The 14,692-nt window shown below is 38.9% G+C and overlaps 1 protein-coding gene across 1 annotated transcript in view; it reads right to left on the bottom strand.

The window, feature by feature from the left end:
• The window catches only part of DHRSX (dehydrogenase/reductase X-linked), a 973,969-nt gene that overhangs the window by 455,957 nt on the left and 503,320 nt on the right, over positions 1-14,692 (bottom strand). The window lies entirely within an intron of this gene.

The following is a 14,692-nucleotide window of genomic DNA, read 5'->3' on the forward strand; positions in this document are numbered from 1 at the left end:
ATGGAAGATTTCTTCAGCGCCCCTTGGATGATGGCTCCTGCCGCTCCGGATCTCCTCTTCGGTTCCATCGCTGCTCGGCTGAGTGAAGACGACTAAAGGTAGGATGATCTTCAGGGGATTAGTGTTAGGTTATTTAAAGGGGGGTTTGGGTTAGATTAGGGGTATGTGGGTGGTGGGTTTTAATGTTGGGGGGGTTGTATTTTTCTTTTACAGGCAAAAGAGCAGTTTTCTTTGGGGCATGCCCCACAAAAGGCCCTTTTAAGGGCTGGTAAGGTAAAAGAGCTTTGAACTTTTTTAATTTAGAATAGGGTAGGGCATTTTTTTATTTTGGGGGGCTTTGTTATTTTATTAGGGGGCTTAGATTAGGTGTAATTAGCTTAAAATTGTTGTAATATTTTTAAAATGTTTGTAACTTATTTTTTTATTTTTTGTAACTTAGCTTTTTTTATTTTTTGTACTTTAGTTAGTTTATGTAATTGTATTTAATTGTAGTTATTTGTAGTTAATTTATTTAATTCATTTAATGATAGTGTAGTGTTAGGTTTAATTGTAACTTAGGTTAGGATTTATTTTACAGGTAATTTTGTATTTATTTTAGCTAGGTAGTTATTAAATAGTTAATAACTATTTAATAAGTATTCTAACTAGCTAAGATAAATACAAAGTTACCTGTAAAATAAATATAAATCCTAAGATAGCTACAATGTAATTATTAATTACATTGTAGCTATCTTAGGGTTTATTTTACAGGTAAGTATTTAGTTTTAAATAGGAATAATTTATTAAAGTATAGTGTAGTGTTAGGTGTAATTGTAACTTAGGTTAGTTTTTAGTTTACAGGTTAATTTCTCTTTATTTTAGCTAGGTAAGCTATTAAATAGTTAATAACTATTTAATAGCTATTGTACCTAGTTAAAATAAATTGAAATTTGCCTGTAAAATAAAAATAAATCCTAAGATAGCTACAATATAATTATTATTTATATTGTAGCTATATTAGGGTTTATTTTAAAGGTAAGTATTTAGTTTTAAATAGGATTAATTTAGTTCATAATAGAAATATTATTTAGATTTATTTAATTAATATTTAAGTTAGGGGGGTGTTAGGGTTAGTGTTAGACTTAGGTTTAGGGGTTAATAAATTTATTACAGTGGCGGCGGTGTAGTGGGGGGCAGGATAGGGGTTAATAAATTTATTATAGGTGGCGACGGTGTAGGGGGGGCAGGATAGGGGTTAATAAATTTAATATAGGTTGCGGCGGGGTCAGGGATCAGCGGTTTAGGGGTTAAACTATTTAGTTGCGGCGAGGTGCGGGATCAGCAGGATAGGGGTTAATAACTTTATTATAGAGGGCGATGGTATAGGGGGGGCAGGATAGGGGTTACTAGGTATAATGTAGGTGGCAGCGGTGTCCGGGAGCGGCGGTTTAGGGGTTAATACATTTATAAGAGTTGCGGCGGGGTCTAGGAGCGGCGGTTTAGGAGTTAATATATTTATAAGAGTTGCGGCGGGGTCTAGGAGTGGCGGTTTAGGGGTTAGTAACTTTATTTAGTTGCGGGAGGCTCCGGGGGCGCCGGTATAGGGGGTAGAACAGTGTAGTTAGTGTGAGTGCTTAGTGACAGGCTAGCAATAAAGCTGTAAAGAAGCCAAAGAGCAGCGAGATCGGATGAGTGATAACTCTCACAGTCCGCTGCTCATCGCCTCGTACTTGGTGCACGGCTTTTTGACAGCTTTTTTGATAACTTAGGCAAATTTTTGCAGGTCCGCGGCGGCAATGTGAGGCGAGCTTAGGCGGGCGTATTGGGCCGGCAAAGGCAGGAAAAGTAGACACGTTGATAACCATCCCCCAATATATTAAATCCAGTTGCAAACTCCCAGTACAGACACAGTGTTGGAGTGTATATAATCCTAATATATAGGTATACCCTTTGGATTACATTGTCTAAGTATATGAAAATCTCTTCCATATTGAGTTCAAAGGTGATTGGACAGTACAAACAAACATAAAATTGAACTCTTAGAACATCTATACTTTTTGTGGAAAATATTGACCCTTAGATGTTATATAGTAAGTCCAGCTGCTAACACCCAATAGAGACCAATTGTTTGAGTATTTAGAATCAGACCACTAGGGCACACTACTTTAGTTACCAAGATTAGGATCTCTCAATTGTTTATAATTTATAACCTGTGAAGTAATTAATCTATTTGTGTTTTTTAAACATACATTTTGTTTGTGTTGTATGTTTTTAATGTTCCTAATAAAAGTTCATTTTTAAAACACTACTGAACCATACCCCTGTGAATTTGATGTTATCCAATATATAAAGGGAGTGAAAAGTGCTACCTAGATGCATCTTTTTGTCAATTTTTTTTTCTTTTTTGAAATTAACCTTACTAAATTAAATGTATTAACCTCTAATTTGCCGCTCCCGACATCACTACCACTAATAAAAATTATTAACCACTAATCTGCCGCTCCCCAACATTGCCGCCACTATACTAAAGTTATTAACCCCTAAACCCCTGTCCTCCCACATCGCAAACACTATTTAAATATTATTAACCTCTAATCTTCCGTCAGCCCACATCGCCCCAACTATAGTAAAGTTGTTAACCTCTAATTCACTATAATAAACCTATTAACCCCTAAACCGAAAGCCCCCACAACGAAATATACTAAATAAACCTATTAACCCCTAAACCGAAATCCCTTCACATTGCAATAAGCTAATTTAAACTAGTAACCCCTAAACCTAATGCCCCCTAACTTTATATTAAAATTTCCAACATACCAACCCACCTGCTAGTAGACACCAAGCCACATACCTCTCCACACTGCAACCACTACTTTTGCAGGAATATACGAGACACTACCTCCTACCTATAGCTGTAGTCTGGAACATTTGTTTTGGCGCGAGTCGCCATTTTCCCTTCTTCACCGCTGCAGCACACAGTGCAGACCCTCTGGTTGCGTGGTAACCTCATTGACACCACAACACGCTTTCAAATAAAGGGTTAGGAGATGCCTAATTGACTTTCCTATTCACTTACTAAATAGTGGGATATAGTGCAAGAGAGGAATCCCTTAGAGTGTAAAGACTGCAAACTGAATGTAACTTTATGTGGAACACATGGATTTACTTTGTCCGTGAGTGTACTTATGGATAGTGGTGTTTGCTCTTTGCTATCCGGATCCTTTGAATTGAGGACCTAATAAAATTCCATAGTACTGTGGATAGGATTGGATTAAGGGATATCTACAACTCAATTACACATTCTTGTGTTAAACACTAGCACACTGTGCACATGATGTGCTAAAGGCACTACTTGCTGGGAGAGGGGGGACCGCAGGCCACTGGCCCCCGTTGTATTTCACTGACTCACATCTCACGCTTCACCTATTTTTGTTCAAACCTACTACTGTTGTATGTGGTCTTATTATTTATCCTAAAATTATACCCATGGCACAATCTACAAAAAGAAAGCCTAAACCAGCTACAGGGCTCAAGAGAACAGTGGCAGATCACTTTCACCCTGTTTCACCATCTGCAAATGAAGACTCACAAGACAGCTCAACCATGTCTACATCTAAGTCTGATACGGTGGCCACTACCCTCAGGGCTCTGCAAGATGCTGTCCCAACAACTGTGACTCCTACTTTTATTTTAACATCCTTACAGTCCTTACTCGGGGCGCACCACACATCCTTTCAGACTCAGATCACTGCTTCTCTGTCAGAACTAAGACGTGATTTAAATTCTAATTCAGAGCGCCTGGATACTGTAGAGAGGAAACAAGAGGATTTAGTGGTAGACAAGGCTAATCTTCTTTCTTATGCTCAAAGTCTAGCGGAGCAACTTAGTGCATTAGAAAACAAAATGGCAGATATCGAAGACCGATCCCGCTGTAATAATTTGCACCTACGGGGGATCCCTGAGAGTGTGGCACCGGGTGACCTGGTCGCCTTTTTGTCTGAGTTTTTTGGCTGTTTAGCACCACTATCTACTCCAAATGAGGGGCTCATTGATCAGGCCCATAGGGCCCTGCACCCTAGAAGTGTGGCTTCTGATAAACCAAGGGACACTATAGTGAGACTACATGTCTTTACATATAAGGAACAGTTAGTCAGAGCTTCCTTTGCCAAACCTTCCCTTCCGGATCAATTTAAGGATATTAACTACTTTGCAGACCTGTACTTCCATACTCTGCAGCAGCGAAAGCTGTTTGGAGAATTCACCAAATTCCTCAGAGCCCAAGGTGTTAAATATAGATGGGGTCACCTGACCAGACTCTTTGTTTTTAGAAATAATCAACAACATGTTGTTACCACAATGGAACAAAGCCAGCATCTCATGAAGCTATGGAGATCCGAACCAGCACACCAAGACCCATCACCAAGCTCTTTGGACCCATTGGTCCCTCAGTGGGACCCGCTCCCACAAAGGAACTCCAAGAACTCTGTTGCTCCAAACCAAGCTCAAGAAGAAGAGGATGGTTAAGTAGAGACGATATAATGGGTAATATGTTTGTTAAAATGTGTGTCTAATATGCTACCCTACTAAGACTGTATGTTACCTCCTTTAATAGAGTCTTGCCACTCTCCACTCTCCACTATAATGTTTTAAGTGAGGCAGTGTAAGTAAACGGACCTTCCTTTTTTTTTTTGTTTTTTGTTGTTGTTGCTGTTTGTTCCTCCTTGTGTGTTTCCCTGATTATTTGTCTGGCATATTTTTTCTTGTTCCCATCTTGTTTCCCTTGTCCCTACCTTGTCTGTTATGTTTTGTTTTGTTTCCCCTGTAGGTCATGTGCCTGGCCTCAGCTTGTGTTGTTTAAATCTTATATTATCCTATCTTTTGGATTAGAGTGTATCTACAGATGGTATATGTCTTAGATGTGTTACTATGCCCTTCTGATATAGGGGTTTACACCATTTTAATTTTGACAACCGTATATTCATATATAACCCACAAGTCTTCTACTTTCTGGCAGGTCTACCCTCAATGGGAGGGGGGAGGAGAGTCACAGCTATTTCGAAGTTACACCATAAAGATACCAGTCATTACCTATAACGCCCTCACTACACAATTATCACTCCTAATATTTCTCACTTTAGAGGGTGTATGAGAGGATGGGATAACTTCCTACCATAACTCCCAATTTGAGATGCTTATATTACTCCTAGATACCAATAACAATGTATGAAGTTGTGGATATACAAGCCATAGTGATATAGAGCTCCCAGAGCGATGTCGTTGTATAACCTTACAACTTCTATAGTTAGACCCAAAGGCCTAGCCTCGACTTGCCACCCCCTTATGTATTGGTTATAAAATCCAGGAGACTTTGTGGATGATAGAAGGGAAGACAAACTGTAGATACTCTTTCGCTTAGCCATACAGCTCCTTAAGTGACTATTGGACCTCTAGGTTCTAAGGTGGGCCAAACACGGTACTACTCTTGTTATGTTACTGATCATCTAGTTTTGCACGTAACGGTACCCTACTATTACTTATGTTACATGACCGTTTTATGCACTGTAGTTTTTGGTTTGAAATGTTAAAATATGATTATATCCAGATATGTTAATAATACTTTGATACACCAGTTACTGCGATAGCCATGTACTGTGTTCAATTATATTACCTGTAATGCTTATGCGGCTGGGGCTTCTTCCCCCTTTTTTTTTTTTCTCTCTCCCTTCTACCCCCCCCCCTGGCCGCAGAGGTTAGGTGTCGATACAAGTTACCTACATACTCCAGGTCTTATTTATGCACAGTGAGGTTTTTGTTGTATTGATAGTGGTTATCCATGTTCCATAAATGTTTTATATACTATAATATTGATCAATAATGTGCAGGCTTCACTGTAACCGAATGTTTCATTAAGGGTTGTCATATTATTGCTGTTGTAATATTCAGTTATGCTCATTTGCGCTATGTGTACTGCTCATGTAGCCTGCCATATCTATCTACTTCTCTGCTAAAATTAGTTCAGCACTCATACATTCTGCTAAGGTACTTTAAGCCTTTTTACACCTCCTCGGTCCTGGTGTAGCTTGGCTTCCCCTATCCCCCTCCCCCTCCCTTTTTTTTCTTTTTTTCTTCTCTCTCTACCCCAGGGTCCGGAAATCCTCTCCTCCCCCTCTCCCTCTTTCTTTTTTCTCCTCTTCTTCTCTTCTACCTCTTTATTGTCTATCTGATCTACCTCTCTTTCTCTTCCCATGTGCTGAGTTAACACTGCATACTGTTTGCAGGTACATATCTCCCCCCCCCCCCTTAAAGTACTCTGAATTACATTTCAGAGGCTACATACGCGGTTTATCTTTAACAAATACAGCATTTATTTGTTTGATCTTAAATTTTTCTACCATTGTTGTAGAGATTTGTGTTGAGCGCTTTTAGCCCTGTTGTATCTGAGCTTCGCTTAGCCCTTTTTTTTTCTTTTTTTTTTCTCTCTTCTTCCCTCCACCCTTCCTCCCATATTTCCCACCCTCCTGACCCTCCTCCCTAAACGTCCTCCCGTATAGTGACAGGAGTAAACCACATTGAGGAAGTATGCCATACAACGGTGTGACCCAAAATGTGAGGGGGCTTAATTCCCCAACCAAACGCAGCATTTTTCTCCAATCCTTGGCTAGAGCTAGAGACCACCTGGTTTTCGTGCAGGAAACCCACTGGGTGAAAGGTACAAAAATCAGTATCCAATCTAAGCTGTTCCCGGTTGTTGAGGCTGCCAGCTTCTCACAAGTCTAGAGGGACAGCTATCCTTACTCATAAGGATGTTTTTTTATTGAATCTGACCCTCAGGGTAGATACATAATCATTGTTTGTACGTTGGATGGTGCCACCTACACCCTAGCCTCATACTATGGCCCCAACAAGCAACACATTTGAATGTTGCGTAGGTTCCTTCAGAAACTGGAGTCTCTGCGCCAAGGCCTTCTGCTCATTGCCGGAGATTTTAACATTGTCTGGGACCCATATGTGGATAGGAAGTCAACTGTGACCTGTAAACCGGCTAAGCCCGTAATTGAGTTATCACATAAATTTCGGAATCTAATGTATCAATTTAACCTGTTTGATATATGGCGTGCCCTTCACGCATCTGCATGTGATTACATCTATTTTTCCTCAGTACACCATTCATACTCGCGAATAGACTAATTTTTTTTTGCGACCCAGGACTTTTGGACAATGTAGCTAGGTTGTGAATCCCCCAATGCCCCTGGTCAGACCACGACCCGGTTCATATTACCTTACATTCCTCAGTGGAATTACAACACTCCCCAATTTGGCGCCTGTCCCCTCATCTATTCTCCTCTCCGGAGACTGTGGCCTCCATTACTAAGATGATTTTACTCTGTGGGCCTCATTAAAAGCGTATATCTGAGGCTCATTTATAAGGATTGCGTCAGCTTTGAAGAAACGTAGAGGGGATACTTTGGCACAGCTCTTAACGAGCTTACGTAAAATAACAGTTGATCATAAAACTAACCCTTCACCCCAACTCCTTAAAAAGCTAGTAGACATCAAAGCTCAGATAGTCTGACTGGAAAATGAAACGTCGGCAGAGAGGCTTCTCAGGCTTAAAGAAATCTATTATCATAAAGGCAATAAAGCCGATAGGCTACTCGCTAATAAGTTGCGACAGAGGACGGCAGCAGCACGTATAGCTGCATTGAAAGTAGGGGAACAAAATGTTACCAAGCCAAAATATATCGGGATACCTTTGCAAAATACTATGCTTCCCTCTATAATTTAAAGAAGGACGATACACTCCCTCCTCCAGTCTCCAATGTCATTGATGACTTCCTTACCTCCTTAAATCTTCCTCAGGTTTCCCAAGATCAGGCAGACATCCTGCAAAACCCTGTCTCTGCTCTGGAGGTCAAGACGGCTATTAAGTCTCTTAAGGATTTTAAATTACCAGGGCCAGATGGATTCACAGACGTATTTTACAAAAAAATTCAAACACAGCTAATTCCCATTTTAGTGTGTTTCTTCAGGCTGGCAAGTTTCAGAGACACTTTCCCAACCGAGTTTTTTACAAGCGGTTATAATCACACTTCCGAAACAAGGGAAAGATCTCACGATGTGTGAGAGCTATAGACCCATATTGCTGCTAAACCTTGATGTTAAGCTATATGCTAAAATAATAGCTTCACGCCTTAACACTCTTCTACCCACCCTGGTTGACCCCGACCAGGTGGGTTTTGTTTTAAGACGCCAAGGCCCTGATAACACAAGATGACTGTTGAATGTCTATTTTGAGGCTCACAGATTACACTTGCCCTGTGTCACCCTGTCGTTGGACGCTGAAAAGGCCTTCGACAGGGTGGGCTGGGAATATATGTTTGCGGTACTGCGGAGGTTTGGATTCCCATCATCATTTATCACAACTATAGCAGCACTGTACTCAAACCCATCTGCAAAAGTCAAGGGATTAGGATTCTGTTCGAAACCGTTTTTCATAACCAATTGTACCAGACAAGGGTGCCCGTTGTCACCTCTTTTATTTACTCTCATAATGGAACCTTTGGCTACAGCCATTCGCTCCAACCCACAGATCAAAGGTGTGGAAATACACCATGTAGAGCAGAAAATAGCACTTTTCATGGACGATCTGACGGTTCTAGTATCTGATCCTCTTACCTCTTTACCCCATCTGTTCTCTCTATTAGAGAAGTTTGCTCTAGTTAGTTATTATAAACTCAATGTATCCAAAACAGAAGCGTATACTATAAATATCCAAGAGAACACCCTTAGCACACTGAAAAATAAATATAAATTTCAATGGTCCACATCACACATTAAACACTTAGGTGTATATCTCTCACATAACATATCGACCATTATTGACTTAAACTTCTCTCCTCTATTATCTACCATTGCAACGTCCACTAATACATGGAATGTTCCCTCTTTATCCTGGCTTGGACGCATAGCAGCTTTTAAAATGAGCCTCCTCCCAAAACTGACCTATCTTTTCAGATCCCTGCCCATCCCAATCCCCAGAGCTACGATTCATAAGTTCCAACAGCACTGTAACAGGTTTATTTGGCGCAATAAAGCTCCTAGAGTAGCTACCAGTACTTTACAACAGCCTGTACTAGCTGGGGGGGGCGGCAGCTCCCAACATCTTGAGATACCACGAAGCAGCTAAATTGTCACAAGTGACTCAATGGGGTTCGACCGCGCAGAGTAGATGGGCCGAGATTGAACACGCAGCTATTCCGACGGGGTTTGCCTTGCAAGATCTAATATGGCTCCCCAAGCATACCAGACCACCCGCCCTCTCGCTTAATTACATTGTGGCATCTAATTTAAAGTTTTGGGACAAAATACATAATTTAGTATCTATTGCTCCACATCCGTCACCATCCCATACGCTCAGAGGGCTGTTACTAACTTTACCTGACACCCACCCAAATCTGTGGGCTAATCTAGGCTTAACCAGGGTGGCAGACTTTTTTGAAGGGGATAGTCTGTTAACCTCCCAAGCATTTATTCGGAAGTTCAATCCACCTACCATCTTACACTTCAAATTTTGGAGGCTGCGTAGCTATCTCAAATCATGGGGATTTGTTAAAAGCCCCTTGAGAGCTAAAACTAAGTGAGAAGTTAGATGGGACGAGGCGTCTCCTTCAACAAGGCTGCTTTCGACTTCATACCTAGATCTTGTGAATCCTCCTCTTTTTTATAAATCTTCCCCAATAAGACACTGGGAAACATCCTTAGCTCTTACATATGAACCACAACAATGGAAGACCGCAACACAACTAACCAAAAAAAGTGGTTCATTGTACAACTCTATATGAGCTGTTCCTCAAAATATTACTACAATGGCATATGACGCCTCTGCGCCTGTTTAAGATCTCACCCATTAACTCTCCTAAGTGCTGGAGAGGATGTGATGCACTGGGGACTCCACTACATATTTGGTGGACATGTCCACAAATCCAAACCCTCTGGCAAAAAGCAGCCCAGTACTGTATCATGAAAGGTATCCCAATACAGTTGTCTCCAAGCATGGGCATGTTCCATATGCTACCTGCATATTTGACGCTACCACAGAAGATATTCTGTATATACCTATTCCTAGCAATAAAACTAGCTCTGGCTAGGATGTGGCTCCAACAGACCACGCTCTCCTGGGAGCAGGTGGTGGATATTCTGAGCTTTGAAAGAATAGATGATTGAATCATATGTTTCCCACATACATGGTTCTGAGGACCTCCAGATTATGATCTGGGAGTATGGCCCTGAATAAAGCTCAGTTATAAACCTTATCTGCTCTTTCACCCATGATACCTCACAACCCTGTGAGTGCTTCCAATTACCCATCCCCCCACCTTCCCTCCCCCCATCCCTTTGAATGAAACCGTCCCGCATCCCCTTCCTCCCCCCTTATTTTTTTCTTTCTTTCTTTTCTTTTTTCTTATTTATATTTCGCTCAGCACGGACATAGAGGTCAACTTATTATTCTATATTAGAACTAACAATGGTTAAATGTTAATGCTGGTAAGAACAGTTTTTTTATGTTCTTTTTTCTTTTTCTCTTAATTTTGTCATATCTGTACAATGTTAATGCACTTAGACAAACGGAAATCGGAAATGAGACTGTTTGCTTCGAATTGTTTGTCTTGTCTTACAATAGTTGGTTCTTGTTAGTCCCTCCCGGGTATTCCGGGAGGAGTCTTAGATACCTATGGACAGTGGATTTTGTCATCCAGATAACCTCCCAATGGATGTGTATACTTTGTTAAAAAATGGTATATTGAAAATATTGCACTGTTTATCACTGTTAATTGTATACCTGATATTGCTGTTATTGTTGTTAATCAAAATAAAAAAACTATTTTTCAAAACAAAAAAATTACAATTTCCCTATCTTAAATTAAAAAAAACTAAGTTTAAACTAACTTTTTTTTTTCTCCTTCCACTTAGACTGTACCTATTTGGCCTCTGTTAATTGTATGAAATCGTGAAATTGATTAATGGCTTCAAGAAGTATACATGAAGAGATGATGCATATATAAAGTACTATGTTTTGATAAATGTGTTATATTATCATGATTTTGTATGCACCTGTCGCTGTTCTATTTTAATTTTATTTAATGTTGACTAGAATGTAAATATGAATACTATTTTGTTCTGTTGTATTACCTTAAAATTAATCAAATAAGTTTAAAAAAAAAATAATATAACTATTAAACTAAAATTAAACTAACTACCAATTAAATAAAACTAAAATACACATTAAAAAATCCTAACACTACTCACTAACACACTAATTACAAAAAATAAAAAAGACTAAATTACAAAAAATAACAAACACTAAATTATGAAAAATAACAAACAAAATTATCAAAAATAAAAAAGAATTACACCTAATCTAATAGCCCTATAAAAATAAAAAAGCCCAACCAAAATATAAAAAAACCTAGCCTACAATAAGCTACATGCCTATGTAGGGCATTGCCCTAAGTAAAACAGCTCTTTTACCTGTAAAAAAAAAATACAAAGACCCCCCCCAAAAGTAAAACCCACCACCCAACCAACCCCCCAAAATAAAAAAAACCTAACTTTAACAAAAACCTAAGCTACCCATTGCTCTGAAAAGGGCATTGGTATGGGCATTGCCATTAAAAGGGCACTTAGCTCCTTTGCATTGCCCTGAAAATGGCATTTAGCTATTTTACAAAAAGTCCAAACCTTAAACAACACTAACCCCTGAAGATCCACTTACAGTTGCTGAAGTCCCGCTTGAAGGATCTTCGTCCTGGAGACTCCATCTTCATCCAGGCGGCTCCATCTTTATCCAGGCAGGATCTTTTATCTTCATCCAGGCGGCGTCTTCTATCTTCATCCCGGTGGCACGGAGCGGGCCCATCCTGAAGACATCTGGCGCGGAGCATCCTCTTCATACGGTCTCCGCCGTATACTGAATCTTCAATGCAAGGTACGCAATGGGTAAACAATGATAGTTACATATTATTAGACTGATGTTTTCTTGATTAAAGCCATAGACCTATCTCAGATGCCAGTTAGAGGGGGCAATAAATACAAGATACTAGACAAAAAAGAACTCTATTGGATTTTTAAGTTAAAAACGAGAGTTCCACTTGGTTTAAATAAAGAGTGGGACATAAGTTATTTTGTCTAGATTTAGGCTGCAAGAAAATTTGCCCTGTGGGATCTGGGCAAAATGTGTTGTTAATATATATCTTCAATTATATGTTCAAACTTTTATTCATTATAAATTGTTTCTTAGGGGTATGTGTTTTCACACTAACTTTTTCAGAATATTATAATTGAATAAATCATTACCCCTGTTTTAGGTGTTGGATACATAGTTGCTATATAAAGTAAGGAAAACATCAGTCTAATGATATGTAACTATCATTGTTTACCCATTGGAGCTAATAACTGTTTAGGATATCAGCATTAGGATTGGGATGCTGATATTTATATATATTTTTACCGCTATCATGGGGAAGCAATGTAATGAAGGATTTGACCCATAGCATTTATAATGATATATATAGGCATATTTTTCTCAAATATTAGCATAATTAAAATTTGAATGAGACAAATAATATGTGATACTTTATCATGTACCTAGTAAATTATCTCCAAAATATGTTCTTCAGTATAATTAAAATGTAGATATCTGGTATGATAACACTGTTGATGATGTGTATTATCTTCTGTTTTTAAAGTTGTCTGTATGTACTTTTAATTTCGTTATGTATTGGCAAATGTGAGGGCAATCGGAGCCCTATTTAAAGATGGTTGTTGTACACAACATTTGAGTCTCTGATGAAGCGCCACTAGGGGTGTGAAACATGTCAGACTACCTTCTTGTCCATGTCTGTCAAGGTTTAATTTACACAAATAAACCTGTGTTATTAATTTGGATCTGTTGTGCAGCCTCTTTCTTGTTGTTGCTATTGGCAGCTGGTTCTTGCATCTTTTGGCTTTGCACCTTGCACAGATAGAGCACTGAGGGCTGTGGCAAACAACGCTTGCTGGCAGATGATGTCATCAACCCACAACAACGCATTTTTCAAGTGACCGTAAGCTGTAGCGGTTGTATTTTCACTTTTAAAATAAATACAAACTTACCTGTGAAATAAAAATCAAACCTAAGCTAGCTACAATAAAACTATTAGTTATATTGTAGCTAGGTTAGGTTTTATTTCACAGGTATTTATTTTTCAATAGGTATTATTTAGTTAATAACTGTAACTTTAATTTAGCTCTATTTTAATTATGTTAAAGTTAGAGGGGGTTAGGGTTACGTTAGGTTTAGGGTTAGGTTTAGGGGTTAATATTTAATTTAGGTTGTTGCAATGTGGGGGTTAATAGGTTTATTTAGTGGTAGTGATGTGGGAGGCCAGAAGTTTAGGGGTTAATAACTTTATTTAATGGTGGAGATGTCGGGAAGCGGCAGAATATGGGTTAATAGATTTATTATAGTGCGGGCGATGTTGGGGTGCAGGTGAATAGGGGTTGATAACTTTAGTATAGTGGCGGCAATATCGGGAGCGGCAGATTAGGGGTTAATAGCTTTATTAAGGTGGCGGCAATATTGGGAGCGGCAGATTAGGGGTTAATAACATTATGTAGGTGTCGGCGATGTTAGGGGCAGCAGATATTATTTGACCACTCATAAGAAAGGCACATACCCCTGCCTAGGTTGTGCGCAATGTAATTCAATGATTAAAGGGAAGTATATTGCTTACATTAATGACAAAAAAAGGGAGATTAAAGGATTCTATACATGCGATACAGAGTATGTGGTATATCTCCTTAAATACCCATATGGGCGTGGCTATGTAGGGGAAAATATTTGCCCCGTTAAGGGACAGGATTAGTACCAATAAATCCAGTATCACAAACAAAGACATGACATTGCCAGTGTCTGCCCATTATACCATGGCGGGACATACAGTCAGCCAATTAAGATTTCAGGTGATAGATCACATCCCAAAACTCAGGAGAAGAGGTAATAGGGAACTCCTTTTGAAAAAAAAGAGAGTTATGGTGGGTACACCACCTGGGCACTTTACATCCGATTGGTTTAAACAAGCATTATAATTTACATTTGTTTTTGTAAAAAACACTTTTTGTTTGTTAATATTTTTTGTATTTATGTGTATTTTTTCTCTACATTTGACTAAGACCTTGCAAATTAAGCGTAAATATTGGAGAATTGTTTTTAAAAAAAATTTTATTGTAATCTACAGGTGGAGTACCTACCTTTAACATCCACTAGATGGCAGCATACCCTAGAGAGGATGATATATACATGATAAGTAAGAGTTAAATTGTTAACCACAGGTGCTATAAATTAAGGCTGTTCACCTGTATTCCACAGCATGAGTAAGGGCTATGCAGGCCCAAAACATAGCTGTTGTTTTATTATTTGAAACTTCAATAAAGGATGTTATCCTAAAGAAACCGTGCCAGGGATATTATTTTTGCTTTGTCTATACCCTAGGGGCTGCAGGACCCCTTTTTTTCCTGTGCACTTGACAAATTGGATTTGAATTGGCTTTACAGTGCTGCATATTTGCTCTTTTTTGTTTTATATATATATATATATATATATATATATATATATATATATATATATATATATATATATATATAGTAATAGCAATGAAAACTTGCACTCACTGGG

This window comes from Bombina bombina, chromosome 3 (assembly GCF_027579735.1).
Source record: "Bombina bombina isolate aBomBom1 chromosome 3, aBomBom1.pri, whole genome shotgun sequence".
NCBI lineage: Eukaryota > Metazoa > Chordata > Amphibia > Anura > Bombinatoridae > Bombina > Bombina bombina.